The sequence below is a fragment of the Tachyglossus aculeatus genome (assembly GCF_015852505.1).
Source record: "Tachyglossus aculeatus isolate mTacAcu1 chromosome 12 unlocalized genomic scaffold, mTacAcu1.pri SUPER_6_unloc_2, whole genome shotgun sequence".
NCBI classification, from domain to species: Eukaryota; Metazoa; Chordata; class Mammalia; order Monotremata; family Tachyglossidae; genus Tachyglossus; species Tachyglossus aculeatus.
In genome coordinates this window covers 7267417-7287262 of record NW_024044829.1, presented here as the reverse complement: position 1 = coordinate 7287262, position 19846 = coordinate 7267417, and the positions used below count along the sequence as shown (strand labels likewise).

The 19846-nt window shown below is 41.9% G+C and overlaps 1 non-coding gene and 1 pseudogene across 1 annotated transcript; one reads left to right on the top strand and one right to left on the bottom strand.

Moving 5' to 3' along the window:
- Nucleotides 1–663: 663 nt before the first annotated feature.
- LOC119921317 lies at nt 664–18157 on the bottom strand (annotated as a pseudogene).
- Nucleotides 11592–11719, top strand: LOC119921478. Its single transcript, XR_005448516.1, has one exon. It is a non-coding gene; the product is annotated as a U6atac minor spliceosomal RNA (small nuclear RNA).
- Nucleotides 18158–19846: the final 1689 nt, after the last annotated feature.

The following is a 19846-nucleotide window of genomic DNA, read 5'->3' as shown; positions in this document are numbered from 1 at the left end:
GCTTAATTCCGTGTTCTGCACACTCCTCTAGACTAAACTCTTCGTGGGCAAGGAACGTCTACTAACTCTTTTAGGTTGTAATCTCCCAAGCGCTTATTACAGTGCTCTTTTTTAAAAAAAATGGTATTTGTTAAATGCTTACTACGTGTTAGGCACTGAACTGACTGCTGGGGTAGATACAAGATGGTCAGGTTAGACACATTCTCTGTCTCACATGGAGCCCACAGTCTTAATCCCCATTTTACAGATGAGGAAACGAGAGCACAGGGAAGCTAAGTGTCTTGCCCAAGGTCGCATGGCAGACAAGTGGAGGAATCCAGGTCCTCTGGCTCCCCAGCACATGTTTTTTCCTCTAGGCCAAGCTGCTTCTCAACCCGTCTCAACTTAACACAGTTCTGCACATTTATTAAGTAAACACTTAATAAATATAATTAATTGATAATTGGTGAGCCCTCGTCATCTTTAGAAAGTGAGCAAAAAAGGACACTTTATATCCATCTCCATAAACCCACAACATCCTCTGGGATGGTGCGGCAACTCTTCTGTGTTTGCTTCTTTTCTTCCCATATCCACCAAACAAATCTAATTTTTTTTCCCATAAGGTACATTGTTTCTGCGGCTTAACTACTTTCCTGACCACAGTCTCCTCATAGCATTTTTCACCTAGGCATTTCTCAGCGTGTAGATGATGGGGTTCAGCATCGGGGTAATCACCGAGTAGAATACAGCCACAATTTTGTCCTCCGTGTAGGTGGATGAGGGCCGCAAGTACAGGAAGATGGCAGGCTAAAAAGAACAGGATGACCACGGTGATGTAGGAAGTGCAGGTGGAGAGGGCTTTGCGTCTCCCTTCGGCAGAGCTAGATCTCAAGTTCCTCAAGATGACAACGTACGATGAAACCAAGAGGAGGAAGGAGATTACAGAGATTAAACCACTATTGACCAGAACTACCAACCCCTCCACGGAGGTGTCTGTGCAGGATAGCTTAAACAAGGGATGGAAATCACAGAAATAGTGGTCGATCACATTAGGGCCACGAAAGGAGAGCCTGATAACAACAGAAATTTGAACCATGGAGTGAAGAAAGCCCCCTGCCCATGAACTTCCCATCAGGACACCACACGTCCATCGATTCATTATGACAGCATAGCTCAGGGGCTTACAGATGGCTACGTAGCGGTCATAGGCCATTGCCGTGAGCACGAGGATCTCAGTGACCCCCAGAAAATGGAAGAAGAATAATTATGTGATGCAACCCTCAATGGAGATCATTTTTCCCTCAGCAAGTGAGTCAGTGATAAGTCTGGGAACAATTGTAGAAGAGCAACAGATCTCCAGAAAGGACAGACAACTAAGGAAAAAGAACATTGGGGAGCTAAGACTCTTACTGGCCTTGATGGTTAATACAATAAGACCATTTCCTACCATAGTGGTCATGTACATGGGGAGAAATACCATAAAACATAATTTCTGCACCCCCCTGATCCTGAAAAAGTCCCCAAAGCATGAATTCAGTTACGTTGTTGGTATGAGCCAAATGGTAAGGTAAGATGATTTTGTCACGCAGGTAGACTCCCCTGAAATAAAAAGAACGTATCAATCTTTATCCCCACTATCTGGAATGCATTTGATCATTATAACAATATTTATGGTAATTGTGATAATGCTTAAACACTTAACTATGTGCTAAGCAGAAATGAGAAGCAGCATGATCTAGTGGAAAGAGCACAAGCCTGCAAGTCAAAGGACTGGAGTTCTAATTCCAGCTCCACTACTTCCCTGCTGTTTGACCTTGGGCTAGTCATTTTTCATGGTATTTGTTAAGCGCTTACTATGTGCAAAGCACTGTTCTAAGTGCTGAGGGGATACAAAGTGATCAGGTGGTACAAGGAGGTGATCCCCTCCTCCCCCTCCCCATCCCCCCCCTTACTTCCTTCCCCTCCCCACAGCACCTGCATATATGTATATATGTTTGCATATATTTATTACTCTATTTATTTATTTTATTTGTACATATTTATTCTATTTTGTTAATATGTTTTGTTTTGTTCTCTGTCCCCCCCTTCTAGACTGTGAGCCCACTGTGGTAGGGACCGTCTCTATATGTTGCCAACTTGTACTTCCCAAGCGCTTAGTACAGTGCTCTGAGCACAGTAAGTGTTCAATAAATACGATTGAATGAATGAATGAATCAGGTTGTCCCACTTGGGGCTCACAGTCTTCATCCCCATTTTACAGATGAGGTACCTGAGGCACAGAGAAGTTAAGTGACTTGTCCGAAGTCATACAGCCGATAAGTGGTGGAGCTGGGGTTAGAACGCATGAGCTCTGACTTCCAACCTTGGGCTCTTTCCACTGAGCCACACTGCTATGCCTCAGTTCCCTCATCTGTAAAATGAGGATTAAGACAGTGAGCCCCATATGGGACACAGACTGTTGCTCAACTTGCTTATCTTGTATCTATCCTAGCACTAAATACAATGCCTGGCATTCAGTAGGCGCTTACCAAATACCATTTTTAAAGCACTGTACTAGGTTTAAAGGTAGATACAAACTAATCAGATCAGGCTTGATCCACATGGAGCTTGCAGTCTAGGGAGGAGGGAGAAGAGGTACTTCAGCACTGTTTAACAAATGAGGAAACTGAAGCACAGAGAAGTTAAGGGACTCTCCCACAGTTACATAGCATATAGGTGGCAAAATAGGAGTGAGAACTTAGGTCCTCTGACTCCTAGGCTGTGCCTAGGTCTGTGTTCTTTACACCAGGATGGTACCTCTTCCTCTTCTTTCCAACTTCCAAAGCTCATTTCTCCCTTTCCTAAGGTCCAATCTCTGAGGCTGTCCTTCAAGTCTCTGTCACTCATTCAATCTTATTGATTGAACACTTTCTGTGTGCATAGTACTGTACTACGCTCTTAGCACTGTCCTCATTCCACTGTCTAGCTCCGTGAATCCCTTTCACTTGCTGTCTTTAGTCCTTCACTCAATTACTCTGATGGTTTCAGTCACCGTCTTTGCTTGATATCAGTTTCCTATAGTTTAACCACTTTTTACTTTCTGAGATTAATATGGAGTTCTGAGGTTTGTCATATGCCCATGTCCGGAGTGTATTTTAATTGCTATTTTTGTCAAAGGTCCAGAGGTGTTTTGCTCTTCTCCAGCTAACAAGAGAAAAGGTAGCTCCGTCAAGAATTAGGGGGTTTGAGACCCAAACGTCTTGTTTGTTTCCCCAGCCACTGTTGCTGCCTCATTAATCATTAAAGAAGCAACGTGGCATAGTGGGTAGAGCAAAGGCCTGGGAGTCCGAAGGTCATGGATTCTAATCACAGTTCCAACACTTGTCTTCGGTGTGACCTTGGGCAAGTCACTTCACTTCTCTGTGCCTCAGTTATCTCATCTGAAAAGTGGATTGAGACTGTGACCCCCAATGTGGGACAAGGACTGTGAGGACTGTGTGTCCAGCTGTATCCACTTGTATCCACCAGTGCTTAGTACCAGGCCTGGCACATAGGAAGTGCTTAACAAATACCAGAATTAACGTTATTATTGTCATTATTACTGTTATTATTAAAGCAGACTGTGATTAGTGCAGGGAGGGAAGAAATTCATTCTCTGCTTTGAAAAGGAGCATTAATTGATTCTCTCCTCTCCCTCTAGTTGGTCTTATCTCAGGCCCTATTCTGAAACTAGAATAATGGGAGATGATGTAAAGTCAAAAATTGTGTGAGAGAAAAACCTTGATTCCCTTTAAACATCGACTTATCCAGACAATTTCCCATCTGGTTTTCCCCTGACAGTCTGATTTGAATCAGGAAGCACTTTGCCTCTTTGGAAGAATCTGTGCATATTTTCCAGCTAATTCCAAATCGTTCAATTAGAGGTCAGAATTTGGGGATGGGGCCAAATTTTGCATATTGTTACCTGAACTGTGGGGCTTAGTCAGAGCCCCATTGGAGTCAAGGGTGGAAGACCGGATCTTCAATCAATCAATACTACTCATTTATTTATTCAATTTATTTATCTTCATGATATTTGTTAAGCACTTACTATATGGCAGGCACTGTACTAAGGATTGAGGCAGATACGAGCTAATCAAGGTGGACACATTTCCCACATGGGGCTTGTGGTGGTAAACCCCATTTTACAGATGAGATATCTGAGGCTCAAAGACGTTAAGTGACTTGCCCAAGGTCATACAGAAGAATGCTTACTGGTTGCAACAAATTAAACTAGGCATTTGTTAGGGTACAATGAAGTAAATGGTCTCTGATCCCAAGGAGCTTACAGCTTAATGGGATAGACAGATACTAAAATAAATATGATAGGAAGGAGACAAAAAGAAGTGGGACATGTACATGAGTTGCTGCTCAAGTAATAGGGCATACAAGATATGCATGTAAGTGCTATTGGAGGTTGAGAATACCTAATGAATAGGTGGTGGATAAATGATGAAGTGGCAGTTTGGGTGACATAAGGTGAAGATTAGAAATTGAGAAAGACCTCCTAGAGGATGTGCAATCTCTGGGTACTTTAAAGATAGGAAGAGCTAGAGAAACGGCGTGTATTCGTGGAAAGAGTACAGACCTGGAAGTTTAGAGGGCCTGAATTCTAACCCCAGCTCTGCCAATTTCCTGCTGGGTAACTTCAGATGAGAAGCAGCATGGCTCAGTGGAAAAAGCACGGGCTTGGGAGTCAGAGGACCTGGGTTCCAATCCTGGCCCCACCACCTGTCTGTTGTGTGACCTTAGGTAAGCCACCTAACTTCTCTGTGCCTCAGTTACATCATCTGCAAAATGGGGATTTAGACTGTGAGATCCACTTGGGGCAACCTGATTACCTTGTAGTTGTAATAATAATAATAGTGGCATTTATTAAGTGCTTACTATGTGCAAAGCACTGTTATAAGCTCTGGGGAGATGCAAGGTGATCAGGTTGTCCCACGGGGAGCTCACAGTCTTAATCCTCACTTTACAGATGAGGGAACTAAGGCACAGAGAAACTAAGTGACTTGCCCAAAGTCACACATCTGACAAGTGGCAGTCGGGATTTGAACCCATGACCTCTGATTCCAAAGCCCGTGCTCTTTCCACTGAGCCACGCTGCTTCTGTGTATCTACACCAACCTCATTCTCACCAGTCCCACCGTCAACCCCTGGCCCATGCCCTTCCCCTGGCTTGGAATGCCCTCCCAACACACATCCGTCAAGCTAGCTCTCTTTCTCCCTTCAAAGCCCTACTGAGAGCTCACTTCCTCCAGGAGGCCTTCCCAGACTGAGCCCCCTTTTCACTCTCCTCCTACCATCCCCCCACCCTACCACCTTCCCGTCACCACAGCACTTGTATATATTTATACAGATTTATTACTTTACTTATTTTACTTATACATATTTGCTACTCTATTTATTTTGTTAACGATGTGCATATAGCTTTAATTCTACTTGTTCTGACGATTTTGACACCCATCCACATGTTTTGTTTTGTTGTCTGTCTCCCCCTTCTAGACTGTGCGCATGTTGTTGGGTAGGGACTGTCTCTATATATCGCCTACTTGTACTTCCCAAGCGCTTAGTACAGTGCACACAGTAAGCACTCAATAAGAAAGATTTAATGAATGAATGAATACCCAACGCTTAGAACAGTGCTTGACCCATAGTAAGTGCTTAATAAGTACCATTATTATTATTATTATTATTATTATTATTATTATCATCATCATCATTATCTTTTCTGGGCCTCAGTTTCCTCATCTGTAAAATAGGGGTTCAATAGGAGTCCTCCCTCCTTTTTAGACTCTGAGCCCCATGTGAGACAAAGACTGTGACAAAGATCTGATTTTCTTATATCCACCCCAGCACTACATACAGTACTTGAGCTGTAGTAAGCACTTTAATACCTCATATATTATCCCCATGACTGAAGGGTCAGGGAGTGCCAGGCAAGGGGAGAAAGTGAGCAAAAGGTCAGTAGCAGGAGAGATGAAAACAAATAGGTTAGCTTGAAAAGAATGAAGTGTGCAATCTGGGGTATAGTGGTAGAAGTGAGAGAATAAGGAGAAGAGAGATACCTGATTGAGTGCCTTAGTACCCTGCCATCAAGAATTTCTTCTTGGAGCAAAGGGAAATGGGCAACCAACCATTTGACGTTTTAAAGTTGGGAGGTGTGTGAAAAATATTTTTTGAGAAAAAATGGACAGGACAGCAGAGTGAAGTATGAACAAGAAAGGAGAGAATGGGAGGCAGGGAGAGCACTGAGGAGGCTGATGCAGTTGTAAAACCAGGATATGCCAAGTGCATGGACCAGAGTGGGGGATGTTTGAATGGCAGAGAAATGGTGGATCCTGGAAATGTGGAGGGAAAAGCAATAGTATTTGTGACAGAGTGAATATGGGGGTTGAAAGAGAGGGAGAAGTCAAAGAGAATGACAGGGTTGCAGTCTTCAGAGACCTAATGCAAAATCTTAAAATGTTCCCCTTTGACAGAGGAAGAAAGAACACTGTACTAAAATATGATGCATCAGTCTTATTAAAAAACTTACCACTGCTGCTGATGAATTCACTTTCACTTCCAGCCTGCTCAAATGGTCTCCGAAGTCCTTATGACAAAAAAAAAACCTTCCAGAAGAGAAAACTTGGTGTAGCGCCATCCTGTTTGTTCTACCACAAGCATTATAAGATGTTGCCAGGAAATCTGGAAAATCAGGAATGAGGGGTAAATTCAAGGAGCCAGTTCAATTGTCTCTTTCTTACCCTAGTATCCTTTCTCTACACTATATTTTGTAATCTTATTGGACATTTAATATCCCTTAATTTCAAGTTTTACATGATTTTTCCAAGTTTAGAGTCTGGCATTTAGGTGAAGAACTATCTCATATTCATTCATTCATTCATTCATTCATTCAATCGTATTTATTGAGCGCTTACTGTGTGCAGAGCACTGTACTAAGCGCTTGGGAAGTACAAGTTGGCAACATATAGAGAGGGTCCCTACCCAACAGTGGGCTCACAGTCTAGAAGGGGGAGACAGACAACAACACAAAACATATTAACAAAATAAAATAAATAGAATAAATATGTACAAGTAAAATACATGGAGTAATAAATACATACAAACATATATACATATATACAGGTATATATGCCTTCCAAGCCTTTGAGTTGAACAGACCTGTTTGTACTTGAGAACGGAAATTAATGTTTTCTAGGACTCAGAGACAGGGTGGGCTAAAGACCAGAAATAAGCATGGAACAAATTCATTCATTCATTAATTCATTCAATCATATTAACTGAGTGCTAACTGTGTGCAGAGCACTGTACTGAGCGCTTATCGTAGCTCAACACCAGGGTTTGCCCCTCCAAGTGACGATGAACAAGTCAGCCTATGACGATGGGTGTGCATGTGGGGAAGTCTCACAGTATGCTAGGAATAATTGATCCCCATCATCTCCTTATCAATGAGCACATTACCATCCCCTTTGTTCACTGTCTAGACCAACTGATTCCTTATGCCGACTAACCAAAATCCCAAGGGACCCAGAGGCAACTTAGAAAACAAATGAGATCAATAGCAGTAATATAGACACTTCACTGGACTCATGGGCTACAGGCAGTCCTTTATCCTTGAAGATTTCTCTTTTATCTATAAAAAGAAACGTGGCCTAGTGTATAGAGCATGGGTTTGGGAGTCAAAGAGCCTGTGTTCTAATCCTGGCTCCATCATTTCCCTAAGACCTTGAGCAAGTCATTTCACTTCTCTTTGCCTCGGTTACCTTATCCATAAAGCAGGGATTAAGGCTCTGAGCTCCATGTGGGACATGGGCTCTGTACAACCTGACTATCTTGTGTCTACTCCAGTGCTTAAAACAGCACCTGGCATAGAGTAAGCACTTAACGAATTTCATTTAAAAAGAGATTATAAACTGGGGATAGTTATTCAAATGGCCTATTCCTCACTCTGTATGAAAGTTATCCCAGACAACCAGAGACTCAAGAGAAAATTCCCAACCTTCCAACACCATTACTATATAAAACCAATTATTCACAAGGGATTAAGTTCCCACAAGCCTTACTGAATCTCTCCAGGGAGACGTGTTTGTCTAATAAACAAACTAAGAAAAACTTTTGGTACCTACTTAATTAGTTCAGATAGAAATTCTTTTTTTTCCTCATGTCTGGGCAGTTCCACACATGTTGATGATAGTTTGAGCTGTCAAGGGTAGAACTTTGGCTCTGCTGGCTAATGACACAGAATGAATCAGGAGAATGGATGGATAGACTGTGTGATTTGGACCAGTGAGTAAATTTGTCTATGCCTCATTTTCCTCATCTGTAATATGTTAATCATAATCCCCTTACATGGAGATTATGAGGATAAATAAGATAGGATAGACAGTAAGATAGCATGATGCTTGGGACACATTAAGCACTCAATAAATATGATTGAATGAATGAATAGGGAATGTGACTGTTTATTGGTAAATTGTACTCTCCCAAGCACTTAGTACAGTGCTTTGCACACTGTAATTGCTCAATAAATATGATTGAATGAAATATGATTGAATGAATATTTTTGGATTCCTTTGTAAAAAAGGAGCTAGAAGAATTAAAGTGTTGTTTATACCAACTTGTTGTATTGCTCACTCCCAGTTGCTTAGTACACTTCTCTGTGTACGGTAAGCACTAAATAAATACCATCGATTGATTGATTAGATTAATATGCTATTTGCATACTATAAAATTGGGAGCATTTGGGAAAGATTTGGTTACTTAATAGAAAAGTCTTATCTTTTGAATAATTTGTATTGAACCTGCTTCTTCCCTGTTCTCAAGTCTGGATAGAGGTCCCTACTGGATTTTTATGTGAGGTGGAAGAAAATGAACCTGACCAACTCAAGTACATTCAACAACATGCCACTTGTCTGCTGTGTGATCTTGGACAAGACACTTCACTTCTCTGTGTCTGTTATCTCATCCACAAAATGGGGTTGAGACTGTGAGCATCATATGGGACAGGGACTGTGTCCAACTCGATTTGCTTTTACCCACCCCACCACTTAGTACAGTGCCTGGCACATCGTGCTAAACAGATACCATTATTATTATTATTACCTTCCATGAGACATATGCTACAGGACAATGCATGGTGTAGTTAGAGTGGTTAGGGTATAGGAGCCCACACTGGCAGAAATTCTGTCATCATCAGAGTTCCCTTTGATCTGTTCCTCTGTATCCTCAGTGCAGTTTTAGGAGCTTCATTAGAATGAAGCCAATAGTAGCACAAGGTCCTCTGACTTCCAGGAATGTGTTCTTTCCACTAGGCTTATGCTGTTTCATTCTTGTTACACAGCCTGCGCACTCATGATGTGCAAACAGGAGACATCCAACTGAAATGAGAAGGCTAAAATGCCCTTTATAGGATTGAAAAGTCATGGTACGGGGCCAACCTGTCATCATGATTCAGGCCAAACTGAACAGCTTTAAGGCAACTGTAGAGTCTGACTTTCTTTGCAAATGTGAGATCGGACCTTCCTCATATGACACATCCAACTTCTTAAACAGCTCCCACTCCACTGCTTCCATGAATACTTACTAACAGGATCATAGTGACACAGCTCCCACACTTGGTCATGGGCAAAGGATTTCCTTGTTGGTTAGCCAAATAAATTCCTCTTTCGGGTTCAATTTTCCCATAGTACTGTCCAAGGAAGGCCTTAGGGATGGGCCTCTTCCCAGTACTGTCTCCCTCTCACCAACTGCAAATAGAGCAGTGGAAAAGTCTCCCTGCAATTGTCCAGCCTAACGTCTTCCTCCCCACAATCTCCCCTTCTCCCCTGTCCTAAATAGACCTCAAGGAAACCCGCTTTCTCAAGCCCGGGTCAGTTGCAGACTCTGCAGAGCCCAGAGCCTCCGTTCCTCCTATCTGAAATGGTTCAGGCCCAGCTCCTGCATGACCTCCTCCAAGAGGTCGTCCCACACTAATCCCCCTTTTTCTCAGCTTCCCTTCCTCTTCCCTCCCCATTACCTCGACCTTCTACCCCGCCTCTCCACCCCACGTGAATATGTGTACATATCTATAATTCTATTTATTTAAATTAAAACCTGTTTACTTGTTTTGATGTGCATAGAACTATAATTCTGTTTATATTGATGCTATTGATGCCTGTTTACTTGTTTGATGTCTGTCTTCCGCCTTCTAGACTGTAAGTCCATTGTGGGCAGGGATTTTCTCTATGGCTGAATTGTACTTTCTGAGTGTTTAGTTCAGTGCAGTGCATACAGTAAGCGTTCAATAAATACCACTGAATGAATGAATCAATAGCTTGCTACTGGATTATCAGTCATTTCCTCTCAAGGCCACAAAAAAATGAAGCCTGACTGTGCTCTGTACTGCTCCTCCCACCAAAGCATTCCACGACCTGAAGTTATCTAGAAAAATGGGGGAAGCAGTAGTCATTTGTGAACAAAGACTGTGATGGAAACCTGATGGCTCCATCCAAAAAGTTTACTTTGCAACTTTGCTTTACACTGTTTACTTGAATTGTTGATTTTGTCATTTTTTTCTGTCTATTTTCCACTGCTTCTGTTCTATGTAACCCCATTTAGATTATGCACTCCACAGAGGGCAAGGATGTGACTAATAGGATTACTTTATATTTATCCCAGCATAGAGCAGGGTGTTTCACATAGACTAATCTCCTAATAATGACCATTGCTACTACAACTACTTTTATGACTACTTGTCTTATGCTGTCGAATTGTCTCCAAGCCACAGCGACTGCATGGACACATCTCTTCCAGAGCGCCTCACTCTCCATCTGCAATCATTCTGGTAGTGTACCCAGATAGCTTTCCTGGTTAAAATATGGATTACCTTCTTTCGCACAGTAAACCAGAGTTTCTATCCTCGATTCTCTCCCCTGCCACTGCTGCCCAGCACAGAGAAGTTTTGACTTATAGCAGATTACCTTCCATTTGTTAGCTACTGCCCAAGCTAGGAATGGAATGGGTATGCCTCTGCTTGACCCTCCCTCCCATAGCAGAGACCGGTAGAGTACTGGAAACTCTCCAAGTACGACCCTGATAAGGGCTAAACAAGTATGGTTTGAAAAATACTTTCTAAGATTAGTAGTTCAAGACAAATCATGGTAATTTCAAGTTGTTGAAATTCCGTGGAGTTTTTCCTGAATGAATAATTGTTCAAAAGAAAGGAAATAAAATACCAGAGGTTTCAGAAACTTTGGTACACCAATTATCATAAAGTGTGGTTGTTGTGGTCTTGCAAAATCTTACATTGGAAGAAGCATGGCCTTGTGGAATGAGTAGAGAAGTAGAAGTTGGAGCAAACAGTTTCTGGTTTTAGTCTTTGCCCCTGTATCCCCACTAAGGATTCTAAAAGGATCATTTCCAATACACTCTGTCTTATCAGTTTGCCTCAGATTAAAATCCTCCCAAAGTAGATTTTACGGGGAATTGTTTACTTTGTTTAAAAAACGAAGCAGCTGGCTACATATGTGTCTCATTCCAACATAGGAAGGGAAAGACAACATGCTAGATAAGGGGTCGGCAGAGGGAAAGACGAGATTGCAAGACAGTTTGTCATTAGAGAAATGAGAGAAGGTTAGCACTCCCCTTGAGAAGGATGGAAGAGGTCCTAGTGGCCTATACAACACATATAAGGTTAAGGCATTGCCACCTACTTCGTGGCACCTAACCAAGTTTTTTCCATCACCTCGCACCCTCCTACCTCACCTCCCTTCTCTCCTTCTACAGCCCAGCCCGCACCCTCCGCTCCTCTGCCGCTAATCTCCTCACCGTGCCTCGTTCTCGCCTGTTCCGCTGTCGAACCCCGGCCCACGTCATCCCCCTGGCCTGGAAGGCCCTCCCTCCCAACATCCGCCAAGCTAGCTCTCTTCCTCCCTTCAAGGCCCTATTGAGAGCTCACCTCCTCCAGGAGGCCTTCCCAGACTGAGCCCCCTCCTGCCTTTCCCCCTTGTCCCCCTCTTCATCCCCCGTCTTACCTCATTCCCTTCCCCACAACACCTGTATATATGTATATATGTTTGTACATATTTATTCTTCTATTTATTTATTTTCCTTGTACATATCTATTCTATTTATTTTATTTTGTTAATGTTTGGTTTTGTTCTCTGTCTCCCCCTTCTAGACTGTGAGCCCACTGTTGGGTAGGGGCTGTCTCTATATGTTGCCAACCTGTACTTCCCAAGCACTTAGTACAGTGCTGTGCACACAGTAAGTGCTCAATAAATGCAACTGATTGATTGATTGATTGATTATAGGGGTGAAGTGGGCTTTCTGAGTTGTAGCCCCGGTGACCTGTGGCTGGTTTTTTTAGTCAGTGGCTACTCAGCCACTCCCAGCTGAGGTCCCCTCAAGTGGGGACCTGCCAAAAGTAACTCATTAAAACGAACCCTAATAAGTCATTAGTTATTGATGGGTGCCGTTCACAACCTGCTGTTCATTCATTCATTCACCCCAGCACTTAGAACAGTGTTTGACACAGAGCAAGCTCTTAGCAAATACAATCATAACCATAATCATTCATTTAATTATATTAATTAAGCGATTACTGTGTGCAGAGCACTTTACTAAGTGCTTGGGAAAGTACAATATAACAGTATACAGTGATATTCCCTGCCCAACAACAAGCTCACAGTCTCACAGCTCACAGATGCTGTTGTCATCTCCTTGGGGCGTCGCTGCCATCCCACTTCTTTGATATCCAGTCAGGGACCCTGGAGGGCAGAGGGGGGAACTGGGGTGAATAAGAGGGTCTGGTGTCCCCTCTCCAGGTGCACCGTGTGGGTTAGGGGGTGTGCCTCTTCCCTCTGGGCAGTTCTGGGCCTTCCGTGAGTGGGGCTGGGTGGATGACCACGCTCCCCGTTGCACAGCCCTCATATAAATTTATTTATTTATTGATCTATTTATTTATTTATGTTAATGTCTGCCTTCCCCTCTAGACTGTGCACTCCTTTTCTTGGCCCAGAACACAGTTAATTAACATGGGACAAGTTTTTAATGTACAAACATGGCTTGAACCAAGAAATGGAAAGGCCAACTCTCCTTAAATTATTTTGGGAATTGTAGCCCACCCAAACCCACTACCTTTCTTTAGTAAGCCCCAATGGTCCTAATGGGAATATCCCTGTGACAATTTCTGCTTTAGAATATTCTGGTCTTAATTGTTGTTACCCTGTGGATTTTCAGACCCCATTAAAATGGAGCAATTTAACTCCCTCTCCTCACCACAAATGGGATCAGACTCAATTGGAACCAAAGGACAAAGCAGAGGGAAGTTGTTAGAAGATCTGGTCTCATGGAAGGTCTCACACTAGAAGAAATGCCTAGTCCCTGGAGTCATTTCAGGAGGGTGAGTGGTGATGCCACATTTGACCCTAAATTTCAACCTCAAACAGAAAGGAGCTTTTAAAATTCCACTAATTTTTATTTCATTTTAATTTTTTAAAAGGGTGTGACACCAGTTCATCTGGTGTGCCATTTTATTTGAATTGAAATATGAATTGCTGGTGAGATAGAGTCACACTTAGTAGTTCCAGTTTCTGGCTTCCAGAGTCAAAGAATTCAGCATTTAACAGGAAAACTGTCTGTCCTGGACTTGTCCAACACAAAGCACTCTTGGCCTTTCATCCCCAGATTTCCATGCTGGCAACAGTTTTCAGTGTCACCACTAGAATTCATTTTTTTAATACTTTTGGAGAATACTAATTTTTCTTGGTAGCCCTTTGGTTCGCAGAATGTTTTTCCTGTTTCACCTAAAGTAATGAGTTACAAGGCCATTTCCAGCATTTGAGCACACTGATGGATGGTCTATATGCCCATGGAACCACAGCACTGGGGTAGCAGGCAACCCCAGACTTTTTTGAAATAATTTCCCCAAAACAGATTTCATCCTTTCCATCATTTAAAGGACCAGATACACACCACCCAAGCTAAGATCCATCACTAGAATGGAAGGAACCACCCGACACTGATTGATTCATCGATCAAGTCAACCTCCCTGGCTGCAGGTGAGACTGTCCTTCATTTATATAATTGTCCTTCGTATAGAAAAATGACACCAATGATCCTGAGATTCACCTATGAGTGCATGTGTGGCTGAAAGGGTCAAATCAGAACTAAAAGGCCTGGCTACAGTGTGCATACAAAAAGGTTGCCCCTTATTTGTTATGTTTGATATTTGCAACTCCTGGCACATCTTTCTCTTTTGTGTCCTTATCATTCATTTCAGTCTACAAGCAAAGTTCAGGGAAATGCCAGACATGGAGAAATTGAGATTTCAATGAAAATGGGAAATATGATGAAAGAAAGTCCTACCAAAGTGTATGAGACATTTAAAAGATGCTAAACTGACTCAAGGTAGAATTGCCAAGATGGGAACTACAGCTGACAAGCGCAAAGCCCCATGGAGCTGAGTCTCCTCTTGAGTGGTCCCTTAGATTTGGGGGCTTGGAACATCTGCCGACTCCTTCCCCCCTAAAAAAGTCCCCAATGAGTAAATAGTCCTACAGAAACAACCTCTACCAGAAATACACAGCGTGGCGAACGCCGCCACCAAGGGACTCAAAAATAAATGGCCCATCCACAAAGAACAATGGAAGACAAAAACCCAGCTTATCGTTTAATGCAGTGCTCTGCACACAGTATGCACTCAATAAATAAATACCATACCACATAGATTGATGTTGTTCAAAGTCAATCCAGTGTGATTTCCTAGAATTTTGGAGACATATTTGGAAAAGGTGTCAAGGAGAGAAGGTGGCATTATTGAACATTATCAGTGCAATTGCTTGACATTACTTTTTCATTTAATTCTTTTTAAAAATGGGTCATCTAATCCATTACTATGTTACTTTGAACAGTTTTGTAGCTTTATATTTCTTGTTATCTTAAAACACACACTCTTGCAAAACCCCATGTGGAGAAAAACTAAGCACTGTAGTACTCACAATGTCCCTCTCTCTGCACCTGCACACAAGTTTTTTCTTCTGACACCGTGACTCACATTGTCTCACAAACATTCCTTAATTCCCAAAAGGCAAAACACAGCTTTTATGGCCCAAGTGAGTGCAGGCTCACTTATGAGAGACAAAATGAATTCCTTGGTGGTTTGGGGGCCTTATTTTGGTATTTATTAAGCACTTACCTGTTAAACACTGTTCTAAACTCTGGATCTCTGGGGTAGGTACAAGTTAATTAGGTCGGACACAGTCCCTGTCCTATTTGGAGCTCATAATGTAATTTGAAAAATACTTTGTCTGAAATAGTCACCCGTACACTAAGCATGGGTTTTTCACTCAACAATTGAGAGGCAATACTTGGGATAAATAATTTCATTCACTAAGTGTCCATCAACCGAAAGCAAAGAGGAAGAAGCAGCTGAGAAAGAATCAATCAGTCAATTGTATTTGAGTGCAAAGCACTGTTCTAAGTGCATGAGCAAGTACAATACAACAAATTTGGTAGACAAGTGCCCTGCCCACATCAGTCTAGAGGGGTAGAGAGAATAAATAAATAAATAAATACATAAATAAATTAGGGATATGTACATGATTGTTGTGGCGCTGAGGGAGGGGTGAATAAAGGTTGTAAATATAGGTGAAATGGTGGCTTAAAAGGGAGTGGGAGAAGAGGAAATTAGGGTTTAGTCAGGGAAGTCCTCTTGGAGGAGATGTGCCTTCAATAAGGCTTTGAAAGTGGGGTGAGTGAGAATTCATTCATTCAGTTGCATTTATTGAGCACTTACTGTATGTAGAGCATTGTACTAAGCGCTTGGGAAAGTGCAATACAGCAAAAAGAGAGATAATCCCCACCTTACAGTCTAGCATACAGTCTAGATTAGGGGATACAGACATCAATACAAGTAAACAGATATCAATATCGTTCTCTCATTCACCCCACATATCTAATCTGTCACAAGAACCTGCCGGTCTCACCTTCACGACACTACCAAGATCTTCCCTTTTCTCTCCATCCAAATTGCTACCACAGTTCAACCACTCATCCTATCCTGACTGTATTACTGCATTAGCATGTTTTCTGATCTCCCAACCTCCTGTCTCTCCCCACTTCAGTCTATACTTCACTCTGCTGCCCGGATTATTTTCCTACATTAACGTTCTGGGACTGTCACTCCTGTCCTCAAAAATCTCCACTGGTTGCTCATCAACCTCCTTAACAAGCAAAAACTCCTCAATATTGGCTTTAAAGCCCTCCATCACTTTGCCCCCACCTACCTCATCTCCCTTCTCTACCTCTACATCCCAGCCCACACACTCATCTCCTCTGGTGTTAACCTTCTCAATGTGCCACTTTCTCACCTGTCCCACCGTCACCCCCTGGCCCATGTCCTACCTGAATTTCGGGAATGCCCTTCCTCCTCAAATCGGCCAAACCATAACATTTCCCCCCTTCAAAGCCCTACTAAAGGCTCTCATCCTCCAGGACGCCTTCCTAGACTAAGCCCCTCTTTTCCTCAGCTCCCCCTCGCCCGACTCACTCCCGTTGCTAAGCGCTTACTATATGTCAAACACTGTGTTTATATGTACATATCTATAATTCTATTTATTTATATTAATGCCTGTTTACTTGTTTTGATGTGTATATACCTATAATTATATTAATTTGTATTGATGGTATTGATACCTATTTACCTGCTTTGATTTCTGTCTTCCTCCTTCTAGACTGTGAGCCTGTTATGGGCAGCGATTGTCTCTGTTGCTGAATTGTACTTTCCAAGAACTTAGTACAGTGCTCTACACACAGTAAGAACTCAATAAATATGATTGAATGAGTGAATGAGTAAATAAATGAAATTACAGATATGTACATAAGTGCTGTGGGGTAGGGAGAGTTGGGATGAGCAAAGGGAATCAGTCAGGGTGATGAGGGAGTGGGAGAGATAAAAGACTGATGAAAGGGACCCCAGTAACCCTTTAGACAACATCACAGTGACTACATTGATTTCCACCATTTTGTTCATGGAGATGGAGCTGTGGTTTTTATTAAGTTTCTAGCAAATTCCAGGCTCAAGCATCGCTTTCCCCTGCCACTTTGAGCCTTTGTTCCCATCTGTTACCTTGTCTTTCATTCCCAAACATCAATCCCGGAATCTGTGGAAAGCATGAGCCATAAGAAAAGTCCTTGCCCTTTTCTCCATCCCTTATTTGTACTACCTATTGCAAGAACCTAGTTCAGGCATCTTGTTTTAGATCAATCAATCAGTCAATGGTATTTATTGTTTATTCATTATTACTATTACTGTTGTATTCGTTAAGTGTTTACTATGTGTCTAGCACTGTAGTAAGTGCTGAGGTAGATGCAAGTTAATCAGTTTGGATGCAGTCCCTGTTCCACCTGGGGCTCCCAGACTAAAAGTACGAGGGAGTAAGATTTAATCCTAATTTTACAGTTGAGGAAATTGAGGCACAGAGAAGCTAAGTGATTTACCCAAGGTATCACAGCAAGTAATTGACAGAGCTGGGATTAGAATGCAGGTCCTCTGACTCCCAGGCCGGTATTCTTTCCATTAGGCTATACTGCTTCTCTTACTGTGTGCAGAACACTGTATTAAGTGCTTGAGAGAGTATAATATGATAGAATTGGCAGACATGATCCCTGTGCATAAAGAGTTTACAGTCTAAAATTAATGACAGAAGGGATGTAGGGGCTACAGGGTAAGGGATTGAGAGGAAAAGTACATAGCACTAGACTTTAGCAGATATTGGGAAGAGGAATATTGAAAAATTTGCTTTACCATTAAGCTCTGTAAACCCCCTGTTATCCAATTGGAAAGTACCTAGTGACGTGCATTTTTCATAATCTTAGAAATCACACATGCACACAAAATCTCAAACGTCCAGGGACCTTTTTGGTGTTCAGATAGTTGGCTTCCTCAAATATTCCCTGAATGAGAGGTGAAATAGCAATAGCATGCCAATGGCTCCAACTATGCTTTATTATTTCCTTTCCAGTGGTAAAAACATTATGCTTTGCATTAGTTTTCTTTCTTCATCACTTTTCTGCTCCACAGCCTCTTCATGGCATTCTTCACCTCCACATTCTGCAAAGTGTAGATCAGCGGAGTCAACATAGGGGTAATAATAGTGTAGGACAAAGCCTCCATCTTGTCCTCTGAAAAGGTGGTGGAAGATCACATTTAGATGAAGATGTAAAGCCCGAAAAACAAGATCACAACCAAGGTGTGGGAGACATAGGTGGAGGGGGCTTTGTGTCTCCTTTTTGACGAGTGGGTGGTCAGAGAGAGTAAGATGATGGTGTAGAATACCACGAGGACGACAAAACAGATCAAGGAAATCATCCCATTGCTGGATACTATGAGAACCCCTACAATATAGGTCTCCATGCAGGCAAGTTTCAATAATGGGTGGACGCCACAGAAATAGTGGTCAATCTCATTGGGGTCACAGAAGGGGAGCCAGACTATAAGGAAGGTCTGTACTATGGAATGGACCAAGCCTCTGAGCCGGGACCTCACCACCAGAATACTACACATTTGATGGTTCATGATGACAGTTTAATGCAAGGGCTTACAGATAGCCACATAGTGGTCATAGACCATCGCCATAAGGGAGAAGATCTGTGTACAACCTGAGAAATGGACCCCAAAAAGCTGAACCATGCATCCCATGAAAGAGATTACTTTGATCTTGGCTTGGAAATCCACAATCAGTTTGGGAGCCGGGACCGAGGAATAGCAGGCATCTATACAGGATAAGTAGCTGAGGAAGAAATACATAGGGAAGTTAAGATTCGAAAGGCCCTTGATGGTCACTATAATGAGGAGTTTCCCTAGAATGATCATCGTACAAAACAGTAAAAACAACATGAAATAAACTTGCTGCTCCACCTCACTCTGAGAAAGACCCATGTGGACAAATTCTGTGATGTTATTTTCCATTTTACCTTTGAACAGGAACCAGATGAACAAAAGCATGTTAATTCACCTGAAGGGAGAGAGCATATGTAATGTAATTATCAAAGGCATGTATGGATAAAAATATTCATATTTAAGGACTACTCCAAAACAATTTCATACCAGGAAACCTTTTTTCCATCCAACAACAAGAACAACAAAAACCACTGCTTGATATTCTTCTTATCATTACCTAAGTTCCTCCTGGTAAGACAAGGCGGGTGGTTTGGTGATTTTAAAGCTTTGGGAAAATATTAGCACACTTTATAAAGATGCAAAATTCATAGATTTTGACTAAAAAGGAGTTTCTTGTGAAATTCAATTATGATATTATACTGCCAAGATATTTGGTCGGGAGATTTATTTTCAATTAAACATATAAATATTACCTTCCCACAGATAGAAAGTTACCTTCAAACTCAAGTAAGACTATGAACTCACACTGAGCAAACACTTTCATCTTTTCCTTCCAGTAAAAAGACTAATTTACTTTTAATCGAAAAAGAGAAAACATGGGAGATGTAAATATTGAAGAGTAGAAAGGCAAGCATGAAATGAAGATGAAGGCAAAGGTTTATATGGATTTTTTGTGGCACTTAGAGCCCAAGTAAAGTTATCTCAAAGTCTACCAACAAATTCATTTTCCCACAGTCTTTACACTGGCTTGGGCAAATCATCTAACTGCTCTAAGCCTTATTTCCTCCATCTGCATATGTAGATAATGACATTTGTCCCTCCTGGAGAGAATAAATGATAAAATGCTTTAAACTATCAAAAAGAAAGTCCCTGTAAGTAATCCAAGAAATCATCAACTGATGAAAACATCTGATGTATTTTTGTCCAAATCGTCTCCTGCTGTGTGAACAGGCGAGTGCAGCA